The sequence below is a fragment of the Eleutherodactylus coqui genome, chromosome 7, assembly GCF_035609145.1.
Source record: "Eleutherodactylus coqui strain aEleCoq1 chromosome 7, aEleCoq1.hap1, whole genome shotgun sequence".
NCBI classification, from domain to species: domain Eukaryota; kingdom Metazoa; phylum Chordata; class Amphibia; order Anura; family Eleutherodactylidae; genus Eleutherodactylus; species Eleutherodactylus coqui.
This window is the reverse complement of record NC_089843.1, coordinates 219,132,955-219,143,947: the sequence shown is the minus strand read 5'-3', so window position 1 is coordinate 219,143,947 and position 10,993 is coordinate 219,132,955. Positions and strand designations below refer to the sequence as shown.

The 10,993-nt window shown below is 46.5% G+C and overlaps 2 non-coding genes and 1 pseudogene across 2 annotated transcripts; all 3 read left to right on the top strand.

Moving 5' to 3' along the window:
• Positions 1–2,584: 2,584 nt before the first annotated feature.
• LOC136574040 (U2 spliceosomal RNA) lies at positions 2,585–2,793 on the top strand (annotated as a pseudogene).
• Positions 2,794–5,732: 2,939 nt separating this feature from the next.
• LOC136573792 (U2 spliceosomal RNA) lies at positions 5,733–5,923 on the top strand. The gene has a single exon (XR_010786010.1). It is a non-coding gene; the product is annotated as a U2 spliceosomal RNA (small nuclear RNA).
• Positions 5,924–8,857: 2,934 nt separating this feature from the next.
• Positions 8,858–9,048, top strand: LOC136573791 (U2 spliceosomal RNA). Its single transcript, XR_010786009.1, has one exon. It is a non-coding gene; the product is annotated as a U2 spliceosomal RNA (small nuclear RNA).
• The last annotated feature ends 1,945 nt before the right edge of the window (positions 9,049–10,993 follow it).

Here is a 10,993-nt window from a genome sequence, read left to right as displayed (position 1 = left end):
CTGGTGGGAGCAAAGCAAAAAGGAGATTAAGCAGTTTTTTGTAAAAGCCAGTATCACCAGGGCAAGAGAGAAAATCAGCTGGCATAGAAGGCTTTGCACCAAGCTGCAGACCTGCTACAAATTGAAGGCCAATGGAGTGGATATGGAAGATATTATTGCCAACACAAAGAGAGAGATTACTAAAGAAATTCACTCCAGAGGTAAAGAACTGATCTATAACTCTAAAGTTAAAACTATGGAGAGCGACGAGAAATGTTCTAGATTTTTTTTCAAGAAAGTTGTTTCCACCAAAGAAATGATTACCGAACTAGAAGGTGAGACATCGTCAGGAGGCATGCTCACCAAAGCAAAAGAGTTTTATCAAGAGCTTTTTGATGAAAAACGCATAGACTGGTCTTTCACTGAGGATGCCCTGGGTGCCTTGCAGGGCAAATTAGAGAAAGAAGACCAAGAGACACTTTGCACAGAAGTCACTTTGCCAGAGTTAGATGCTGCTATTAAGAGTCTCTCGTATGGGAAAACCCCTGGTATTGACGGTTTACCGGTTGAATTTTACAGAACATTTTGGGACTTTTTTAGCGTTGATCTGCATGCAGTTTTTAAAGAAGCCTTTAAACGTGAGGTGTTGCCCCTGTCTTGGAGGAGTGGAGTTGTTTCTATTTTGTTCAAGAAGGGAGACCGAACCCGTTTGGAGAATTGGAGACCCATCACGCTGCTGAATGTGGACTATAAGCTAATGTCTAAAGTTTTAGTAAACCGTTTTAAAGGGGTTTTAAATAAAGTCATTAATGCGGACCAAGTGTGCGGAGTACCAGGAAGAGGAATACATGAGCACCTGAATCTCATCCGAGACATCATCTGGTACCAACAAGACAGGAAGCAAAGTGTAGCCTTTTTGTCGCTTGATTTTCAGAAGGCTTTTGACCGTGTCTCACATAGGTTTTTATGGGCGGTTTTAAGAGCAATGCATTTTCCTGAAAATTTTATCAAACAGATTGCACTCTTATATAAGGACTCTTTTAGCAAAATTTTAATAAATGGCTCATTAACAGAAGAGATCCAGCTGCGTTCAGGGGTCAAGCAAGGCTGCCCCTTGTCACCGATTTTATTCATCTGTGCAATAGAACCCTTATTATCGATGATCCGAAGGGATAAAGTGATTAAAGGTGTGCCAATCCCTGGCGGCCAGGGGAAAGAAGTCAAAGTCCTAGGATACATGGATGACATCTCTATTTGTTGTACCACACCAGCGGCTTTGAGGCGAGCCATAAGAATAACTGAGTTTTTTTGTGAAGCCTCAGCTTTCAAGTTGAATGTCAATAAGAGCAGCTGCTTCACCATTGGAGACTGGTCGGATGTGGTCATCCCTAACCTGAAGATGCAGTCAGATGGAATCACGATCTTAGGTGTAGTATTTGACAAACAAAACGAAGGAGTCCAAAGCTGGGAAGCTGTCAGAGAGAAGATACAGAAAAAGATCGACTTCTGGAAGCTCAGGAAGCTGACCCTAGAAGGGAAAGTATTAATTATTAAGGCCCTCCTGCTCCCCATCATGCTGTACCTGAGTATTGTTTTCCCTCCAAATGAAGTCACCACAAAGAAGCTGCAGAGAATGCTATTCCAGTTTGTGTGGAGCTCAAAGTTTGAGAAGCTCAGTAGGCAAATTATGTACAAGTCGCATGGCCTCGGAGGTAAGAACGTTCCAGAGATTAAGTTATTTTTGCACTCAAAATTTTTTAGCCTCTGTTTTAAAACCATGTCCTTAGATAACACCTGGTCCTACTTTTTAAGGTACGCGGCCGGACATGTTTTTAGGAAGCGGAAATGGGTGTCATTTCCACTGACCTCTCCGGTTTTAATATTCTCGCCTAAACAATATGTCGTCTTAGAGAGGATAATAAGACTGTACTGCCTGGATTCTCTCCGCTCAGAGATTTTAAAAGACGCAAGAAAGTTGGTTTTAGAAGTCAAAAGGCGAGAGATAATGACACCTGTTTTAAGTTTTTCTTACAGCAGATGCGCTTCCATCTGGAGGAGAGTGCACGCACCTTATCTAACCAACGAGCACAAAGATATCGCCTGGATGACGGTCCACGAGTGTCTGCCGACAAGGGACTTCCAGCACAGAAGGAGGCTAAGTAACACAGCGGTATGTCCCCGACAACGATGTGGCGATGATGAGACTGTCTTGCACATAATGTGGAACTGTTTTTTTGCACAGGAGGTCTGGAGGGAGTGTTGCCAGTTTTTAAAGTTTTTAGCTGGCATTGATTTTTTGAGCCACGAAGTTATTTTTTACGGTGTATTTTCAAATATGACACCAGAAAAAGAAAGAGTCCTGTGGTGCACTTTAAGCTGCATAAAAAATGCACTATGGAAAACGAGGAACATTTTATTATTTAAAAGAGACTGCATAAATGTAAGAGACTGTTTGAAACTAGCAAAAAGTGAACTTTATATGTATTACCTGCTGGACAAGAAGAATCTGGGGAGAAGAAAAGCCCTCAGCTTGTGGAACATTCACCTATGGAATATGTTGTTTTGAATGATTGTCCATTTTTTTCTGACCTTACTTATTGCAATTATTGATTTTTGTTGTTAATGATTTGATACGTAATAAATATATAAATGTAAAAAAAATCTGTTCTTATCAGTTTAATATCTGATACGTCCCCTATCTGGGGACCATATATTAAATGGATTTTTAGAACAGGGAGCTGGAAAAAGAGCTTGCTCTGTCCACTCCGCGCATTGACCTGGTATTGCAGTACCTCCAGGACCGGTGCACCCCCTTTCCTACAGCAGTTTCCAAAAGCAGAAAAACAACACTGACGAGCAAGAGGTGCAGCGCAGCTGTGGCTGCTTCTGCTGCTAACAAACGAGCACTTTGATTGACACTCAGCCCGTCTGCTGCCGTGGAGCTCGCAACATTGTATCCACTGAGCAGCTGCGTCTGCCAGAGTGTGCACAGCACAGGTACAACTGGAAGCAAAACAACACACACCAGTTCATATGCCAGCCGCACTCTATAGTTCGTACCTACCGCTGCGCTGATAGCCAAGTTGGAAACATCGGGCAGGCACAGCGTATCCTGGCAGCCTGCGTCTGTATGCTCCACGTATTCGGGTCATGGGTGTATGTGCTGGGGGTGCGGTCGTACCTGGGGCCCGGAGCCCTAGGGGGCCCATAAAGTCTCTCTTCCCCACATTGTAAACCAATGCTATCAATGAAGCTTTATAGTTTGGGGGCCCAGTCCCAGACTTTGTACTGGGGCCCCGCAGCTTCAAGTTACACCTCCGGATCAGGATAATGCTAGGCCATTCCAACCAGCCTGTGTGAGTGACCTGCAGTCGCTGGTAGTCGAAAAACTGCAGCGCTCCACGCGGGCTGAGATACACGCTCCACGTGGGATGATCCAGGCCAACGCTTACAGATGGAGCAACACCCGGGGAGCAAAGAACTCCAACGAACGGACGTCTACTTTAAAAGGATGTATTGCTTTATTCAATGCATGGACACAGAAACAGTTCAACCGCTCGCTAAAGACCGCAGTCAATACAGTAAAGAAAGAAATGTGTCTGTTTAATGTAAACTTGCACGGAGCTCGTTTGTGAGCCACTGACTGACTGAATGAATGCTGCTGCTGCCGCTGCCGCAGCTGCATGTCTGAAACGTGGTCTGACGTTACATGCACCAGCAGGGATAAGGCCTTGCCTATAAGCATTCCCCAGCTGGCAAAAACGGAACCTCCCTGCCTATTCCTCACCGTGGAAGAACGGAACCTACCTTTTTTTTAAAAAAAAGAAAGCCACAGCAGCAGCCAACTAGATTTTGGTAGGCCGCTGTCTCCCCCTTGTGTGCTGCATTAAAAATGCACTCCGCTAGAAATAACTGATCCACGAAATAGAGCGTAGGGAGAGAATGAGGCTTCGAGATGAGCCGTCAGGCTATGATAAATTGTATCACACCTGGACGATATGGATAGATGCCCGGAGCTCACCCCTATTTACTAGGTGGTTACAGACAGGGACATGTGAGTAACACGTTTAAACCACAATCGTAAAGAGAAACAACAATCCCGGAGCCCGCCCCCCTCCCCCCTTTTTGTTTTATTTTCTCTTTCTCCCGTGTCATAGATACCTACCCTCCCTTACCGCTCCCCCCCCCCCCCTTCCCCTGTTTGTAGACCTTATAAAATATCACAGACAAACATGATATAGTTCAACTCGAAATTTATTTATTAAGTTTCATTGTCAAAGTTATTTTTACATTGCTTTGAGATAAGGCAAAAGTTTCCCCCCCCCCCTCCATGAAACCAATAAAACCTATATTGAATAAAATAAAAATGATGCAGTTACCGGTAGTTCTGCAGTTGCCGGTAGGTAGTTCTGCAGTTGCCGGTAGGTAGTTCTGCAGTTGCCGGTAGGTAGTTCTGCAGTTGCCGGTAGGTAGTTTTGCAGTTACCGGTAGTTTTGCAGTTACCGGTAGTTTTGCAGTTACCGGTAGTTTTGCAGTTGCCGGTAGTTTTGCAGTTACCGGTAGTTTTGCAGTTACCGGTAGTTTTGCAGTTGCCGGTAGTTTTGCAGTTACCGGTAGTTTTGCAGTTACCGGTAGTTCTGCAGCTTCTTGGTAGAGATAAAGACCATCTCCCGTCTCCCAGCTGCAGCAGAGACTGACTAAAATCGCTGCCAAGCCCGGTATTTATGCTTCTAAATTGATGACATCACAATGGAGTGACATCAGCCTGCCATACACCTGGCTCATGACATCACAAGGGAGTGACATCATCAGCATTCCAAACAGCTGGCTCATTTGCATACAGTATGTCTGTATGACATCACAAGGGAGTGACATCATCAGCATTCCAAACACCTGGCTCATTTGCATACAGTATGTATGTATGTATGACATCACAAGGGAGTGACATCATCAGCATTCCAAATACCTGGCTCATTTGCATACAGTATGTATGCATGTATGTGTCTATCTATCCTATCCTATCCTATCTAATCTATCTTTATTAATTACGTAGAATATAGATATGGATTATTTCTGAATTATAGATTTTGTAGATATAGATTAAAGATAGATTTAAGATTGTGTGTGTGTGTGTCTGTGTGTGTGTGTGATATATATAGATATATAGATATATATCTATATAGATATGTAAAAAAAATATAAAATCTGTAGTTATGTATGTATGACGGGAAAAAAAGGGCTGCTGTATGTTTTTAAGTTCTTCGGATGACCATGCCGTTCTATTATTCTCCTTACTAGGGTCTACTAATGCCGGCCCAGGGAAAGGCAATAAAGCCCTATGGGGCCGAAGCCAATTTCCCTCATTTCAGGTAAAAAGTTTCCATCCGTCCCCACTGGAAATGCGGCCGGCCGAAGAGATCCCTCCAACCGACCGGCCGACGCACCTTCAGAGACAAACTAGTGCTTGCTTCTAGTGTCATCGCCGGCTTAACCATCCTGGGTAGGGAGGTGACGAGTCCTGCAGCAGCAGCAGCAGCAGGCTCTACAAGCCTAGGATGCGTGAGCACGGTGCAAGAGGAAGGACTGAGGGGGGGGAGGGCGCGGTTGAGAAGGCGTGGGGCGGGGCTATGCAAAACTCTCCCAGCTGCCTGGGTGCATTGTGGGTGCGCCCAGAGTGCCGGCTGAGCCTGTTGCCTCAAGCCTTGGAAGTGGAGTTGGGCGGGCCGGGCTGCAGGTGAAACCTATTTCGGGTTATCGCTTCTCGGCCTTTTGGCTAAGATCAAGTGTAGTATCTGTTCTTATCAGTTTAATATCTGATACGTCCCCTATCTGGGGACCATATATTAAATGGATTTTTAGAACAGGGAGCTGGAAAAAGAGCTTGCTCTGTCCACTCCGCGCATTGACCTGGTATTGCAGTACCTCCAGGACCGGTGCACCCCCTTTCCTACAGCAGTTTCCAAAAGCAGAAAAACAACACTGACGAGCAAGAGGTGCAGCGCAGCTGTGGCTGCTTCTGCTGCTAACAAACGAGCACTTTGATTGACACTCAGCCCGTCTGCTGCCGTGGAGCTCGCAACATTGTATCCACTGAGCAGCTGCGTCTGCCAGAGTGTGCACAGCACAGGTACAACTGGAAGCAAAACAACACACACCAGTTCATATGCCAGCCGCACTCTATAGTTCGTACCTACCGCTGCGCTGATAGCCAAGTTGGAAACATCGGGCAGGCACAGCGTATCCTGGCAGCCTGCGTCTGTATGCTCCACGTATTCGGGTCATGGGTGTATGTGCTGGGGGTGCGGTCGTACCTGGGGCCCGGAGCCCTAGGGGGCCCATAAAGTCTCTCTTCCCCACATTGTAAACCAATGCTATCAATGAAGCTTTATAGTTTGGGGGCCCAGTCCCAGACTTTGTACTGGGGCCCCGCAGCTTCAAGTTACACCTCCGGATCAGGATAATGCTAGGCCATTCCAACCAGCCTGTGTGAGTGACCTGCAGTCGCTGGTAGTCGAAAAACTGCAGCGCTCCACGCGGGCTGAGATACACGCTCCACGTGGGATGATCCAGGCCAACGCTTACAGATGGAGCAACACCCGGGGAGCAAAGAACTCCAACGAACGGACGTCTACTTTAAAAGGATGTATTGCTTTATTCAATGCATGGACACAGAAACAGTTCAACCGCTCGCTAAAGACCGCAGTCAATACAGTAAAGAAAGAAATGTGTCTGTTTAATGTAAACTTGCACGGATCTCGTTTGTGAGCCACTGACTGACTGAATGAATGCTGCTGCTGCCGCTGCCGCAGCTGCATGTCTGAAACGTGGTCTGACGTTACATGCACCAGCAGGGATAAGGCCTTGCCTATAAGCATTCCCCAGCTGGCAAAAACGGAACCTCCCTGCCTATTCCTCACCGTGGAAGAACGGAACCTACCTTTTTTTTAAAAAAAAGAAAGCCACAGCAGCAGCCAACTAGATTTTGGTAGGCCGCTGTCTCCCCCTTGTGTGCTGCATTAAAAATGCACTCCGCTAGAAATAACTGATCCACGAAATAGAGCGTAGGGAGAGAATGAGGCTTCGAGATGAGCCGTCAGGCTATGATAAATTGTATCACACCTGGACGATATGGATAGATGCCCGGAGCTCACCCCTATTTACTAGGTGGTTACAGACAGGGACATGTGAGTAACACGTTTAAACCACAATCGTAAAGAGAAACAACAATCCCGGAGCCCGCCCCCCTCCCCCCTTTTTGTTTTATTTTCTCTTTCTCCCGTGTCATAGATACCTACCCTCCCTTACCGCTCCCCCCCCCCCCTTCCCCTGTTTGTAGACCTTATAAAATATCACAGACAAACATGATATAGTTCAACTCGAAATTTATTTATTAAGTTTCATTGTCAAAGTTATTTTTACATTGCTTTGAGATAAGGCAAAAGTTTCCCCCCCCCCCTCCATGAAACCAATAAAACCTATATTGAATAAAATAAAAATGATGCAGTTACCGGTAGTTCTGCAGTTGCCGGTAGGTAGTTCTGCAGTTGCCGGTAGGTAGTTCTGCAGTTGCCGGTAGGTAGTTTTGCAGTTACCGGTAGTTTTGCAGTTACCGGTAGTTTTGCAGTTACCGGTAGTTTTGCAGTTGCCGGTAGTTTTGCAGTTACCGGTAGTTTTGCAGTTACCGGTAGTTTTGCAGTTACCGGTAGTTTTGCAGTTGCCGGTAGTTTTGCAGTTACCGGTAGTTTTGCAGTTACCGGTAGTTCTGCAGCTTCTTGGTAGAGATAAAGACCATCTCCCGTCTCCCAGCTGCAGCAGAGACTGACTAAAATCGCTGCCAAGCCCGGTATTTATGCTTCTAAATTGATGACATCACAATGGAGTGACATCAGCCTGCCATACACCTGGCTCATGACATCACAAGGGAGTGACATCATCAGCATTCCAAACAGCTGGCTCATTTGCATACAGTATGTCTGTATGACATCACAAGGGAGTGACATCATCAGCATTCCAAACACCTGGCTCATTTGCATACAGTATGTATGTATGTATGACATCACAAGGGAGTGACATCATCAGCATTCCAAATACCTGGCTCATTTGCATACAGTATGTATGCATGTATGTGTCTATCTATCCTATCCTATCCTATCTAATCTATCTTTATTAATTACGTAGAATATAGATATGGATTATTTCTGAATTATAGATTTTGTAGATATAGATTAAAGATAGATTTAAGATTGTGTGTGTGTGTGTCTGTGTGTGTGTGTGATATATATAGATATATAGATATATATCTATATAGATATGTAAAAAAAATATAAAATCTGTAGTTATGTATGTATGACGGGAAAAAAAGGGCTGCTGTATGTTTTTAAGTTCTTCGGATGACCATGCCGTTCTATTATTCTCCTTACTAGGGTCTACTAATGCCGGCCCAGGGAAAGGCAATAAAGCCCTATGGGGCCGAAGCCAATTTCCCTCATTTCAGGTAAAAAGTTTCCATCCGTCCCCACTGGAAATGCGGCCGGCCGAAGAGATCCCTCCAACCGACCGGCCGACGCACCTTCAGAGACAAACTAGTGCTTGCTTCTAGTGTCATCGCCGGCTTAACCATCCTGGGTAGGGAGGTGACGAGTCCTGCAGCAGCAGCAGCAGCAGGCTCTACAAGCCTAGGATGCGTGAGCACGGTGCAAGAGGAAGGACTGAGGGGGGGGAGGGCGCGGTTGAGAAGGCGTGGGGCGGGGCTATGCAAAACTCTCCCAGCTGCCTGGGTGCATTGTGGGTGCGCCCAGAGTGCCGGCTGAGCCTGTTGCCTCAAGCCTTGGAAGTGGAGTTGGGCGGGCCGGGCTGCAGGTGAAACCTATTTCGGGTTATCGCTTCTCGGCCTTTTGGCTAAGATCAAGTGTAGTATCTGTTCTTATCAGTTTAATATCTGATACGTCCCCTATCTGGGGACCATATATTAAATGGATTTTTAGAACAGGGAGCTGGAAAAAGAGCTTGCTCTGTCCACTCCGCGCATTGACCTGGTATTGCAGTACCTCCAGGACCGGTGCACCCCCTTTCCTACAGCAGTTTCCAAAAGCAGAAAAACAACACTGACGAGCAAGAGGTGCAGCGCAGCTGTGGCTGCTTCTGCTGCTAACAAACGAGCACTTTGATTGACACTCAGCCCGTCTGCTGCCGTGGAGCTCGCAACATTGTATCCACTGAGCAGCTGCGTCTGCCAGAGTGTGCACAGCACAGGTACAACTGGAAGCAAAACAACACACACCAGTTCATATGCCAGCCGCACTCTATAGTTCGTACCTACCGCTGCGCTGATAGCCAAGTTGGAAACATCGGGCAGGCACAGCGTATCCTGGCAGCCTGCGTCTGTATGCTCCACGTATTCGGGTCATGGGTGTATGTGCTGGGGGTGCGGTCGTACCTGGGGCCCGGAGCCCTAGGGGGCCCATAAAGTCTCTCTTCCCCACATTGTAAACCAATGCTATCAATGAAGCTTTATAGTTTGGGGGCCCAGTCCCAGACTTTGTACTGGGGCCCCGCAGCTTCAAGTTACACCTCCGGATCAGGATAATGCTAGGCCATTCCAACCAGCCTGTGTGAGTGACCTGCAGTCGCTGGTAGTCGAAAAACTGCAGCGCTCCACGCGGGCTGAGATACACGCTCCACGTGGGATGATCCAGGCCAACGCTTACAGATGGAGCAACACCCGGGGAGCAAAGAACTCCAACGAACGGACGTCTACTTTAAAAGGATGTATTGCTTTATTCAATGCATGGACACAGAAACAGTTCAACCGCTCGCTAAAGACCGCAGTCAATACAGTAAAGAAAGAAATGTGTCTGTTTAATGTAAACTTGCACGGATCTCGTTTGTGAGCCACTGACTGACTGAATGAATGCTGCTGCTGCCGCTGCCGCAGCTGCATGTCTGAAACGTGGTCTGACGTTACATGCACCAGCAGGGATAAGGCCTTGCCTATAAGCATTCCCCAGCTGGCAAAAACGGAACCTCCCTGCCTATTCCTCACCGTGGAAGAACGGAACCTACCTTTTTTTTAAAAAAAAGAAAGCCACAGCAGCAGCCAACTAGATTTTGGTAGGCCGCTGTCTCCCCCTTGTGTGCTGCATTAAAAATGCACTCCGCTAGAAATAACTGATCCACGAAATAGAGCGTAGGGAGAGAATGAGGCTTCGAGATGAGCCGTCAGGCTATGATAAATTGTATCACACCTGGACGATATGGATAGATGCCCGGAGCTCACCCCTATTTACTAGGTGGTTACAGACAGGGACATGTGAGTAACACGTTTAAACCACAATCGTAAAGAGAAACAACAATCCCGGAGCCCGCCCCCCTCCCCCCTTTTTGTTTTATTTTCTCTTTCTCCCGTGTCATAGATACCTACCCTCCCTTACCGCTCCCCCCCCCCCCTTCCCCTGTTTGTAGACCTTATAAAATATCACAGACAAACATGATATAGTTCAACTCGAAATTTATTTATTAAGTTTCATTGTCAAAGTTATTTTTACATTGCTTTGAGATAAGGCAAAAGTTTCCCCCCCCCCCTCCATGAAACCAATAAAACCTATATTGAATAAAATAAAAATGATGCAGTTACCGGTAGTTCTGCAGTTGCCGGTAGGTAGTTCTGCAGTTGCCGGTAGGTAGTTCTGCAGTTGCCGGTAGGTAGTTTTGCAGTTACCGGTAGTTTTGCAGTTACCGGTAGTTTTGCAGTTACCGGTAGTTTTGCAGTTGCCGGTAGTTTTGCAGTTACCGGTAGTTTTGCAGTTACCGGTAGTTTTGCAGTTACCGGTAGTTTTGCAGTTGCCGGTAGTTTTGCAGTTACCGGTAGTTTTGCAGTTACCGGTAGTTCTGCAGCTTCTTGGTAGAGATAAAGACCATCTCCCGTCTCCCAGCTGCAGCAGAGACTGACTAAAATCGCTGCCAAGCCCGGTATTTATGCTTCTAAATTGATGACATCACAATGGAGTGACATCAG